Raw genomic sequence first — 14,265 nt, forward strand, 5'->3', positions numbered from 1 at the left:
TATCCTGGCTGTTTCAGTGCGTATTTCCTCTGCCCTTTCACAAGGAAGGGTCCGAATGGCTGCTTCGGTGTTGGCAATGATGTCCTCCATAGGTATAGTTCTCGGGATGATAGCGAAATTCCCTCCTTTTTGAAGGACTGACACTTCCTCTTCGGTCAATTGTCGCTCAGTGAGGTTGACCACTGTGTGTGACATGTCGGGAATCGCCTTGTCGGTCTGCTTCCGGCATCTTTCAAACTTTTTCTTTTGCCGCTCGGTGCAGCGCTCGAGTTCGTTCTGCATGCTCCTGTGAGTGATGCTGTCGATCTTGTCCCAGTCGTCTCGATGCATTCTGCTACTTAGTTGATAGAAAATGTCCAGAAGTTCCTGATCCGTTCTTGCCAAGTCTCTCCGTGTTGTATGTATTCGCTCACGAAGAAAAGCTCGTTCCATTCTGTCGTAGATACGATGTGCATGGGCGGTGGTGAATAGGCGCTTGCATCTCAAGAACTTCGGTGTAGCACATTCATCTCGGCACCGTGACAGAAAGGCGAGAGAGGACATCAGTCGCGCTTTCTTCTTCCGTCGTTGGTCAAGGCGTCGGTACAATCTGCAAATCTCCTCCCCGTAGAGGCGTAATACAAAATTGTTAAGGCTTTCGTGGCCACTTGTTGACAAACTGCCTATTGGCTTCTGTCTCGGGTTCTTCGGCCGACGTTCATCTAATGATTTTTCTGACGTTTCGCCAGCACGAGTGGCTGGCATTGTCAAAGCTTCACCCTCCATTGCCGGTGATGAACTGGAGGCGAGCTCGCGGCCGCAGACTATATGTACCTGGCGCGCCAACGTCCGAGGGCTTCTCCGCGGTCATTTCCGGTGCGGTTCTCCTCTTGCTACCTGCGACGGTCGTTCGCTGCAGTACGGGAAGCCAGGATCCGTTTACCTTAAGGCTTTCCTCTTTCTTGTTGAAACTGTTCGCGTGTTTTTGGATTTCTACAGCTTCTCTGAACAAGCGCGTGTGATAGTGCTTCTCTACAGCCAGAACTTCCGTGTCGGCGAATTTTATTACGTGGTCGGTCTCATTCAGTGCGTGCTCTGCCACGGCCGATTTCTCCACCTGCCCCAACCTGCAATGTCGCTTATGCTCTTTGATCCTGGTGTTAATGGATCGTCCAGTCATTCCGACATAAACTTTTCCGCATGTGCAAGGTATACGGTATATTCCCGACATTGCAAGTGGGTCTCTTTTCTCCTTCGCCGATCTAAGACACTCTTTGATCTTCCTTGTCGGTTTGAAAATCGTCTTTACGCCGTGTTTGCGCAATATACGGCCGATTCTGTCCGTCACTCTGGGAATGTATGGCAGAAAGGCCGTACCCGACATTTCTTTTTCTGGTTCCTTACTTCGCCGAGTGTTTAGCTCTGTTACACTTCTAATGTAATTTGTGGAGTACCCATTGCTCCTCAGAACAGTTTCCAGGTGTTGCATTTCTCGTTTGAGGTGTTGAGGCTCACATATTCGTCCTGCTCTCGTTACGAGCGTACTAATCATGCCTCTTTTCTGGCTCGGGTGGTGGTTTGACAGTTTGTGCAGGTATCGGTCCGTGTGTGTCGGTTTTCGATACACGCTGTGTCCCAGGTTTTCGCCGTCCCTTGTGACCAGCACATCTAGAAATGGCAGTTTCCTGTCCTTTTCTACCTCCATGGTAAATGTTATGTTGGCATGGAGGCTGTTCAAGTGTCTCAGGAATTCACCGAGCTGTTCTTCACCATGGCTCCACACCACGAAAGTATCATCGACGTACCTGTACCACACCTTAGGTTTGCAAGTCGCCGAGTCCAGTGCCTGTGCTTCGAATTGTTCCATGAAGAAGTTGGCCACCACTGGACTGAGAGGACTACCCATGGCGACGCCTTCCAGCTGTTCGTAGAAATCGCCATTCCACGTGAAATAGCTCGTGGTGAGACATGCATGGAAGAGCTTTTTGATGTCTTGCGGGAACATGGAACCGATGTGCTCCAGAGCGTCGCTGAGTGGCACTTTCGTAAATAACGAAACAACATCAAAACTGACCAGGATGTCGTTTGGCGCAAGTTTCAGTTTCTTCAGCTTCTCAATGAAATGTCCTGAGTCCTTAATGTATGTGTCGGTCTTTCCCACGTGTGGCTGGAGCAGAGAGGCCAAGTGTTTCGCCAGTTTATACGTTGGTGAGCCAGGAGCGCTAACGATCGGTCTCAGTGGAACGTTGTTCTTATGGATCTTGGGTAATCCATACAGCCGAGGTGGTAGGGCTTCTGTGTTGCGCAGGTTTCTCTGTATGTCCGCCGGCAGAGAAGACGCCTTGATTAATCGATTCGTATTCCGAGTGATACGCTGCGTCGGATCTGCGCTTAGTTTTCGGTACGTCGTCGGATCTAATAGGTCTCGGATCTTTTGCTCATAATCTTCGGTCTTCATTACGACGGTCGCATTCCCCTTATCGGCAGGCAGTACCAATATACTCTTGTCGGCGTTGAGATTCTTAATGGCTTGTACCTCTTCTTTCTTCAGGTTGCAAGCTGGTGGTTTTGCTCGGCGCAGTATCCTGGCTGTTTCAGTGCGTATTTCCTCTGCCCTTTCACAAGGAAGGGTCCGAATGGCTGCTTCGGTGTTGGCAATGATGTCCTCCATAGGTATAGTTCTCGGGATGATAGCGAAATTCCCTCCTTTTTGAAGGACTGACACTTCCTCTTCGGTCAATTGTCGCTCAGTGAGGTTGACCACTGTGTGTGACATGTCGGGAATCGCCTTGTCGGTCTGCTTCCGGCATCTTTCAAACTTTTTCTTTTGCCGCTCGGTGCAGCGCTCGAGTTCGTTCTGCATGCTCCTGTGAGTGATGCTGTCGATCTTGTCCCAGTCGTCTCGATGCATTCTGCTACTTAGTTGATAGAAAATGTCCAGAAGTTCCTGATCCGTTCTTGCCAAGTCTCTCCGTGTTGTATGTATTCGCTCACGAAGAAAAGCTCGTTCCATTCTGTCGTAGATACGATGTGCATGGGCGGTGGTGAATAGGCGCTTGCATCTCAAGAACTTCGGTGTAGCACATTCATCTCGGCACCGTGACAGAAAGGCGAGAGAGGACATCAGTCGCGCTTTCTTCTTCCGTCGTTGGTCAAGGCGTCGGTACAATCTGCAAATCTCCTCCCCGTAGAGGCGTAATACAAAATTGTTAAGGCTTTCGTGGCCACTTGTTGACAAACTGCCTATTGGCTTCTGTCTCGGGTTCTTCGGCCGACGTTCATCTAATGATTTTTCTGACGTTTCGCCAGCACGAGTGGCTGGCATTGTCAAAGCTTCACCCTCCATTGCCGGTGATGAACTGGAGGCGAGCTCGCGGCCGCAGACTATATGTACCTGGCGCGCCAACGTCCGAGGGCTTCTCCGCGGTCATTTCCGGTGCGGTTCTCCTCTTGCTACCTGCGACGGTCGTTCGCTGCAGTACGGGAAGCCAGGATCCGTTTACCTTAAGGCTTTCCTCTTTCTTGTTGAAACTGTTCGCGTGTTTTTGGATTTCTACAGCTTCTCTGAACAAGCGCGTGTGATAGTGCTTCTCTACAGCCAGAACTTCCGTGTCGGCGAATTTTATTACGTGGTCGGTCTCATTCAGTGCGTGCTCTGCCACGGCCGATTTCTCCACCTGCCCCAACCTGCAATGTCGCTTATGCTCTTTGATCCTGGTGTTAATGGATCGTCCAGTCATTCCGACATAAACTTTTCCGCATGTGCAAGGTATACGGTATATTCCCGACATTGCAAGTGGGTCTCTTTTCTCCTTCGCCGATCTAAGACACTCTTTGATCTTCCTTGTCGGTTTGAAAATCGTCTTTACGCCGTGTTTGCGCAATATACGGCCGATTCTGTCCGTCACTCTGGGAATGTATGGCAGAAAGGCCGTACCCGACATTTCTTTTTCTGGTTCCTTACTTCGCCGAGTGTTTAGCTCTGTTACACTTCTAATGTAATTTGTGGAGTACCCATTGCTCCTCAGAACAGTTTCCAGGTGTTGCATTTCTCGTTTGAGGTGTTGAGGCTCACATATTCGTCCTGCTCTCGTTACGAGCGTACTAATCATGCCTCTTTTCTGGCTCGGGTGGTGGTTTGACAGTTTGTGCAGGTATCGGTCCGTGTGTGTCGGTTTTCGATACACGCTGTGTCCCAGGTTTTCGCCGTCCCTTGTGACCAGCACATCTAGAAATGGCAGTTTCCTGTCCTTTTCTACCTCCATGGTAAATGTTATGTTGGCATGGAGGCTGTTCAAGTGTCTCAGGAATTCACCGAGCTGTTCTTCACCATGGCTCCACACCACGAAAGTATCATCGACGTACCTGTACCACACCTTAGGTTTGCAAGTCGCCGAGTCCAGTGCCTGTGCTTCGAATTGTTCCATGAAGACATACAGAGAAACCTGCGCAACACAGAAGCCCTACCACCTCGGCTGTATGGATTACCCATGAAGACATACAGAGAAACCTGCGCAACACAGAAGCCCTACCACCTCGGCTGTATGGATTACCCAAGATCCATAAGAACAACGTTCCACTGAGACCGATCGTTAGCGCTCCTGGCTCACCAACGTATAAACTGGCGAAACACTTGGCCTCTCTGCTCCAGCCACACGTGGGAAAGACCGACACATACATTAAGGACTCAGGACATTTCATTGAGAAGCTGAAGAAACTGAAACTTGCGCCAAACGACATCCTGGTCAGTTTTGATGTTGTTTCGTTATTTACGAAAGTGCCACTCAGCGACGCTCTGGAGCACATCGGTTCCATGTTCCCGCAAGACATCAAAAAGCTCTTCCATGCATGTCTCACCACGAGCTATTTCACGTGGAATGGCGATTTCTACGAACAGCTGGAAGGCGTCGCCATGGGTAGTCCTCTCAGTCCAGTGGTGGCCAACTTCTTCATGGAACAATTCGAAGCACAGGCACTGGACTCGGCGACTTGCAAACCTAAGGTGTGGTACAGGTACGTCGATGATACTTTCGTGGTGTGGAGCCATGGTGAAGAACAGCTCGGTGAATTCCTGAGACACTTGAACAGCCTCCATGCCAACATAACATTTACCATGGAGGTAGAAAAGGACAGGAAACTGCCATTTCTAGATGTGCTGGTCACAAGGGACGGCGAAAACCTGGGACACAGCGTGTATCGAAAACCGACACACACGGACCGATACCTGCACAAACTGTCAAACCACCACCCGAGCCAGAAAAGAGGCATGATTAGTACGCTCGTAACGAGAGCAGGACGAATATGTGAGCCTCAACACCTCAAACGAGAAATGCAACACCTGGAAACTGTTCTGAGGAGCAATGGGTACTCCACAAATTACATTAGAAGTGTAACAGAGCTAAACACTCGGCGAAGTAAGGAACCAGAAAAAGAAATGTCGGGTACGGCCTTTCTGCCATACATTCCCAGAGTGACGGACAGAATCGGCCGTATATTGCGCAAACACGGCGTAAAGACGATTTTCAAACCGACAAGGAAGATCAAAGAGTGTCTTAGATCGGCGAAGGAGAAAAGAGACCCACTTGCAATGTCGGGAATATACCGTATACCTTGCACATGCGGAAAAGTTTATGTCGGAATGACTGGACGATCCATTAACACCAGGATCAAAGAGCATAAGCGACATTGCAGGTTGGGGCAGGTGGAGAAATCGGCCGTGGCAGAGCACGCACTGAATGAGACCGACCACGTAATAAAATTCGCCGACACGGAAGTTCTGGCTGTAGAGAAGCACTATCACACGCGCTTGTTCAGAGAAGCTGTAGAAATCCAAAAACACGCGAACAGTTTCAACAAGAAAGAGGAAAGCCTTAAGGTAAACGGATCCTGGCTTCCCGTACTGCAGCGAACGACCGTCGCAGGTAGCAAGAGGAGAACCGCACCGGAAATGACCGCGGAGAAGCCCTCGGACGTTGGCGCGCCAGGTACATATAGTCTGCGGCCGCGAGCTCGCCTCCAGTTCATCACCGGCAATGGAGGGTGAAGCTTTGACAATGCCAGCCACTCGTGCTGGCGAAACGTCAGAAAAATCATTAGATGAACGTCGGCCGAAGAACCCGAGACAGAAGCCAATAGGCAGTTTGTCAACAAGTGGCCACGAAAGCCTTAACAATTTTGTATTACGCCTCTACGGGGAGGAGATTTGCAGATTGTACCGACGCCTTGACCAACGACGGAAGAAGAAAGCGCGACTGATGTCCTCTCTCGCCTTTCTGTCACGGTGCCGAGATGAATGTGCTACACCGAAGTTCTTGAGATGCAAGCGCCTATTCACCACCGCCCATGCACATCGTATCTACGACAGAATGGAACGAGCTTTTCTTCGTGAGCGAATACATACAACACGGAGAGACTTGGCAAGAACGGATCAGGAACTTCTGGACATTTTCTATCAACTAAGTAGCAGAATGCATCGAGACGACTGGGACAAGATCGACAGCATCACTCACAGGAGCATGCAGAACGAACTCGAGCGCTGCACCGAGCGGCAAAAGAAAAAGTTTGAAAGATGCCGGAAGCAGACCGACAAGGCGATTCCCGACATGTCACACACAGTGGTCAACCTCACTGAGCGACAATTGACCGAAGAGGAAGTGTCAGTCCTTCAAAAAGGAGGGAATTTCGCTATCATCCCGAGAACTATACCTATGGAGGACATCATTGCCAACACCGAAGCAGCCATTCGGACCCTTCCTTGTGAAAGGGCAGAGGAAATACGCACTGAAACAGCCAGGATACTGCGCCGAGCAAAACCACCAGCTTGCAACCTGAAGAAAGAAGAGGTACAAGCCATTAAGAATCTCAACGCCGACAAGAGTATATTGGTACTGCCTGCCGATAAGGGGAATGCGACCGTCGTAATGAAGACCGAAGATTATGAGCAAAAGATCCGAGACCTATTAGATCCGACGACGTACCGAAAACTAAGCGCAGATCCGACGCAGCGTATCACTCGGAATACGAATCGATTAATCAAGGCGTCTTCTCTGCCGGCGGACATACAGAGAAACCTGCGCAACACAGAAGCCCTACCACCTCGGCTGTATGGATTACCCAAGATCCATAAGAACAACGTTCCACTGAGACCGATCGTTAGCGCTCCTGGCTCACCAACGTATAAACTGGCGAAACACTTGGCCTCTCTGCTCCAGCCACACGTGGGAAAGACCGACACATACATTAAGGACTCAGGACATTTCATTGAGAAGCTGAAGAAACTGAAACTTGCGCCAAACGACATCCTGGTCAGTTTTGATGTTGTTTCGTTATTTACGAAAGTGCCACTCAGCGACGCTCTGGAGCACATCGGTTCCATGTTCCCGCAAGACATCAAAAAGCTCTTCCATGCATGTCTCACCACGAGCTATTTCACGTGGAATGGCGATTTCTACGAACAGCTGGAAGGCGTCGCCATGGGTAGTCCTCTCAGTCCAGTGGTGGCCAACTTCTTCATGGAACAATTCGAAGCACAGGCACTGGACTCGGCGACTTGCAAACCTAAGGTGTGGTACAGGTACGTCGATGATACTTTCGTGGTGTGGAGCCATGGTGAAGAACAGCTCGGTGAATTCCTGAGACACTTGAACAGCCTCCATGCCAACATAACATTTACCATGGAGGTAGAAAAGGACAGGAAACTGCCATTTCTAGATGTGCTGGTCACAAGGGACGGCGAAAACCTGGGACACAGCGTGTATCGAAAACCGACACACACGGACCGATACCTGCACAAACTGTCAAACCACCACCCGAGCCAGAAAAGAGGCATGATTAGTACGCTCGTAACGAGAGCAGGACGAATATGTGAGCCTCAACACCTCAAACGAGAAATGCAACACCTGGAAACTGTTCTGAGGAGCAATGGGTACTCCACAAATTACATTAGAAGTGTAACAGAGCTAAACACTCGGCGAAGTAAGGAACCAGAAAAAGAAATGTCGGGTACGGCCTTTCTGCCATACATTCCCAGAGTGACGGACAGAATCGGCCGTATATTGCGCAAACACGGCGTAAAGACGATTTTCAAACCGACAAGGAAGATCAAAGAGTGTCTTAGATCGGCGAAGGAGAAAAGAGACCCACTTGCAATGTCGGGAATATACCGTATACCTTGCACATGCGGAAAAGTTTATGTCGGAATGACTGGACGATCCATTAACACCAGGATCAAAGAGCATAAGCGACATTGCAGGTTGGGGCAGGTGGAGAAATCGGCCGTGGCAGAGCACGCACTGAATGAGACCGACCACGTAATAAAATTCGCCGACACGGAAGTTCTGGCTGTAGAGAAGCACTATCACACGCGCTTGTTCAGAGAAGCTGTAGAAATCCAAAAACACGCGAACAGTTTCAACAAGAAAGAGGAAAGCCTTAAGGTAAACGGATCCTGGCTTCCCGTACTGCAGCGAACGACCGTCGCAGGTAGCAAGAGGAGAACCGCACCGGAAATGACCGCGGAGAAGCCCTCGGACGTTGGCGCGCCAGGTACATATAGTCTGCGGCCGCGAGCTCGCCTCCAGTTCATCACCGGCAATGGAGGGTGAAGCTTTGACAATGCCAGCCACTCGTGCTGGCGAAACGTCAGAAAAATCATTAGATGAACGTCGGCCGAAGAACCCGAGACAGAAGCCAATAGGCAGTTTGTCAACAAGTGGCCACGAAAGCCTTAACAATTTTGTATTACGCCTCTACGGGGAGGAGATTTGCAGATTGTACCGACGCCTTGACCAACGACGGAAGAAGAAAGCGCGACTGATGTCCTCTCTCGCCTTTCTGTCACGGTGCCGAGATGAATGTGCTACACCGAAGTTCTTGAGATGCAAGCGCCTATTCACCACCGCCCATGCACATCGTATCTACGACAGAATGGAACGAGCTTTTCTTCGTGAGCGAATACATACAACACGGAGAGACTTGGCAAGAACGGATCAGGAACTTCTGGACATTTTCTATCAACTAAGTAGCAGAATGCATCGAGACGACTGGGACAAGATCGACAGCATCACTCACAGGAGCATGCAGAACGAACTCGAGCGCTGCACCGAGCGGCAAAAGAAAAAGTTTGAAAGATGCCGGAAGCAGACCGACAAGGCGATTCCCGACATGTCACACACAGTGGTCAACCTCACTGAGCGACAATTGACCGAAGAGGAAGTGTCAGTCCTTCAAAAAGGAGGGAATTTCGCTATCATCCCGAGAACTATACCTATGGAGGACATCATTGCCAACACCGAAGCAGCCATTCGGACCCTTCCTTGTGAAAGGGCAGAGGAAATACGCACTGAAACAGCCAGGATACTGCGCCGAGCAAAACCACCAGCTTGCAACCTGAAGAAAGAAGAGGTACAAGCCATTAAGAATCTCAACGCCGACAAGAGTATATTGGTACTGCCTGCCGATAAGGGGAATGCGACCGTCGTAATGAAGACCGAAGATTATGAGCAAAAGATCCGAGACCTATTAGATCCGACGACGTACCGAAAACTAAGCGCAGATCCGACGCAGCGTATCACTCGGAATACGAATCGATTAATCAAGGCGTCTTCTCTGCCGGCGGACATACAGAGAAACCTGCGCAACACAGAAGCCCTACCACCTCGGCTGTATGGATTACCCAAGATCCATAAGAACAACGTTCCACTGAGACCGATCGTTAGCGCTCCTGGCTCACCAACGTATAAACTGGCGAAACACTTGGCCTCTCTGCTCCAGCCACACGTGGGAAAGACCGACACATACATTAAGGACTCAGGACATTTCATTGAGAAGCTGAAGAAACTGAAACTTGCGCCAAACGACATCCTGGTCAGTTTTGATGTTGTTTCGTTATTTACGAAAGTGCCACTCAGCGACGCTCTGGAGCACATCGGTTCCATGTTCCCGCAAGACATCAAAAAGCTCTTCCATGCATGTCTCACCACGAGCTATTTCACGTGGAATGGCGATTTCTACGAACAGCTGGAAGGCGTCGCCATGGGTAGTCCTCTCAGTCCAGTGGTGGCCAACTTCTTCATGGAACAATTCGAAGCACAGGCACTGGACTCGGCGACTTGCAAACCTAAGGTGTGGTACAGGTACGTCGATGATACTTTCGTGGTGTGGAGCCATGGTGAAGAACAGCTCGGTGAATTCCTGAGACACTTGAACAGCCTCCATGCCAACATAACATTTACCATGGAGGTAGAAAAGGACAGGAAACTGCCATTTCTAGATGTGCTGGTCACAAGGGACGGCGAAAACCTGGGACACAGCGTGTATCGAAAACCGACACACACGGACCGATACCTGCACAAACTGTCAAACCACCACCCGAGCCAGAAAAGAGGCATGATTAGTACGCTCGTAACGAGAGCAGGACGAATATGTGAGCCTCAACACCTCAAACGAGAAATGCAACACCTGGAAACTGTTCTGAGGAGCAATGGGTACTCCACAAATTACATTAGAAGTGTAACAGAGCTAAACACTCGGCGAAGTAAGGAACCAGAAAAAGAAATGTCGGGTACGGCCTTTCTGCCATACATTCCCAGAGTGACGGACAGAATCGGCCGTATATTGCGCAAACACGGCGTAAAGACGATTTTCAAACCGACAAGGAAGATCAAAGAGTGTCTTAGATCGGCGAAGGAGAAAAGAGACCCACTTGCAATGTCGGGAATATACCGTATACCTTGCACATGCGGAAAAGTTTATGTCGGAATGACTGGACGATCCATTAACACCAGGATCAAAGAGCATAAGCGACATTGCAGGTTGGGGCAGGTGGAGAAATCGGCCGTGGCAGAGCACGCACTGAATGAGACCGACCACGTAATAAAATTCGCCGACACGGAAGTTCTGGCTGTAGAGAAGCACTATCACACGCGCTTGTTCAGAGAAGCTGTAGAAATCCAAAAACACGCGAACAGTTTCAACAAGAAAGAGGAAAGCCTTAAGGTAAACGGATCCTGGCTTCCCGTACTGCAGCGAACGACCGTCGCAGGTAGCAAGAGGAGAACCGCACCGGAAATGACCGCGGAGAAGCCCTCGGACGTTGGCGCGCCAGGTACATATAGTCTGCGGCCGCGAGCTCGCCTCCAGTTCATCACCGGCAATGGAGGGTGAAGCTTTGACAATGCCAGCCACTCGTGCTGGCGAAACGTCAGAAAAATCATTAGATGAACGTCGGCCGAAGAACCCGAGACAGAAGCCAATAGGCAGTTTGTCAATCAATATGTTGTTACCAGTGATCTGTTTTAATTAACGCGTTGAAAATAAATTTTTGTACCCTCAATTGGAGTCATTAGCCCACTCCAGCAGCCCATGTGCCCTGCTTACCAATCCTATACCTTACCAACAAGGTTATGACCAGGCACATGCCGCGTGGGATTAGCCGAGCGGTCTAAGGCGCTACAGTCATGGACTGTGCGGCTGGTCCCGGCGGAGGTTCGAGTCCTCCCTCGGGCATGGATGTGTGTGTTTGTCCTTAGGATAATTTAGTTTAAGTAATGTGTAAGCTTAGGGACTGATGACCTTAGCAGTTAAGTCCCATAAGATTTCACACACACACCAGGCACATGTCCACGTCTACTCCAATAATGGATCACTTAAAAAATAAGAAAACAAATGGATAAGGCAGTAGAAAAGATTAGAAGACGTAATTTTTGCCGTTACTTATTTGAAATCTAAGAAGGAAGGACAAATAGGCAAGCGAATGGGTGCTTGATGGACCTAGGAAGCATATGGCTGGATTCCATGAGATAAGAAAAGCCCCGAAACGACATCCTAACGGGAACTGATTGAATGAGATTAGAAATGACGCGTATGAAACACTTGTACATATAGCTGGTGACTTTAATCCATGAAAGTCATTTATTAGGTCTTTGTTCAGCAGTGGATATCAAATGGCTGGTGATGTTGATGGGCCTGTTCGTAAGAAAATAATAGTGGAAGTTACATACAATGCTCTGTGACTATGTGACTCAGGGGCTTATTAACGGGAGATGCACTCGTATTTCTGCAGCATCCTCCGAGTTTCTGGCACTGTGTTAATTTCTGATATTTGTTCGCTGGCTAGACAGAGCAGCGACTTTCAGAAGAGGCACTGCTGCACTTGAAAGCAGTAGAAGCGCAGCTGTGTAGCTGTCTACGCGACAAGCCGAGAGACATAAAAACGCCAGTGGCGTCACTAATGGTGGACAGCGCCTGCGGTTTCCAGGCGACGCCCTATGGCCTTCTGCAGGGGGCCTTGCGGATTCACTGTACGTTCCTCATCACTTATTCCTAGGAGCTGTCATTCACTCCCGGCGCCTCCAAACAGCTGAAAAGTGTTGGAAGGGTAGTACGCTGCATCAGAGAATCAAATTTAGTAGACAATATCCTGTGACTTGCATTATCAAGCGTAATGTAAGAAGTGCGTCTCTGAAAAATGGAAACAATACTAAACAAATATCACAACATTTTTGTAGGGTACTGGAAAAAGCGTTAGACAGTGTAAAATAGCGTGAGGTGTTTGAAATCCTCAGAAAAATATTTATAAGCTATACATAAACTAAAATTTGGGAGAAAGTAATAAAGGAAGAGGAGTGATGTTGCTAATATGAAAGTAAAAAAAAAATGCGAGAAAGATATAGCCTAACAAGCAGACTAGCACAAACAGCACTCCCTCCACACGGATTTATAGTAATAACAAAAATAGACAGTGATTTGAGAATGAAAATTTGGTGACCACATCACCTGAAAAAAGCCTGAGGCTATATTTTAACCATAGCTGAACGCGTACAAATGATTTTTCCGCAGAAACAGAGAAGCGTGAAGCTATTACATCGTTCCACCATGCACCCGAGATCAGTGAACGATTACATCTTCCATTCATCACTTGCACGATCTCTGTCAAAATTATGTAGAATGAATCAGTCTGGAAGCTAATTTAGACATAATTTGATTTTGTTTATGGCTACAAGCTGCCCATTCAGAACTACGGTCCATGACGTCTACGGTTCCACGCTACTCTCTTCTGTAATCCTCGCCTTCTCTGAATAACTAATGCACGGCCAGCCGTTGTGGCCGAGTGGTTCTAGGCGCTTCTGTCTGGAACCGAGCGACCGCTACGGTCGCTGGTTCGAATAGTGCCTCGGGCATGGATGTGTGTGATGTCCTTAGGTTAGTTAGGTTTAAGTAGTTCTAAGTTCTAGGGGACTGATGACCTCAGCCGTTAAGTCCCATAGTGCTCAGAGCCATTTTAACCATTTGAACTAATGCACGCTACGTCCATTTGAACCCGTTTCTATAATCACGTCTATGTCTACCTAAACAATGTTTATCCCCCACGCTTTCCTATTATTAAACTCACGATTCGCTATTTCCTCAGAATGTGTCCTTGCAACCGGCCCAGTTCGATTCAACATCTCCTCATTCAAAAGTTTCTGCTCTCTTCACATCTGAATTGCCTCTCATCAGTGGTTCACTACCGTATGAGGCTATATTCCATGCAAATACAACCAGAAAATACTTGTTAATACTTGGGTTTAAATTAGCTTTTCACAAATTATTCTTTTTCAGTGTGGCTTTTATTACTATTCTGGCTCTGCATTTTACATCCTTTCTGTTTCGGCCAGCTGGCCGCTGTGGACGAGCTGTTCTAGGCGCTTCAGTCTAGAACCGCGCTACCACTACGGTCGCACGTTCGAATCCTGCCTCGGTCATGGATATGTGTGATGTCTTTAGGCTAGTTACGTTTAAGTCGTTCTAAGTACTAGAGGACTGATGACCTCAGATGTTAAGTCCCATAGTGCTCAGAGCCACTTCAACCATTTTTTTTCCGGCCATCATCAATAATTTTGCTGCCCAAATATCTAAACTCATTTACTATTTTCAGTCCGTCACTTCTCCTAATCCAGTCCCCTAGAATCGGCTGATTTATTTGCAGTTCATTCCATAAATTTTTCCGATTGTTGATAATCTTACAACACTGTGGAAAACACTGTCCATTCCGTTCAGCAGCTCCTCCTCTATCTGACAGAACTGTATATATACGTCCACACTCAGCAATCCACTATGAAGTACATGGCAGGGGTTCCTCCCCGTTATACCATTTCTTAGGAACAGCGTCTGTCAGTAACCTCCTGGGGGGACGACGGCTGAGACGAGAAGGCATGGTCGACAGCAGCTCCTAGCTAGGCCTGTTTTAGTATGCATTACGAGTTCTGACAATCTTGCCCAGCTGCTATTACGATACTGACTTGGCTG

Source organism: Schistocerca nitens, chromosome 6 (genome assembly GCF_023898315.1).
Source record: "Schistocerca nitens isolate TAMUIC-IGC-003100 chromosome 6, iqSchNite1.1, whole genome shotgun sequence".
Classification (NCBI taxonomy): domain Eukaryota; kingdom Metazoa; phylum Arthropoda; class Insecta; order Orthoptera; family Acrididae; genus Schistocerca; species Schistocerca nitens.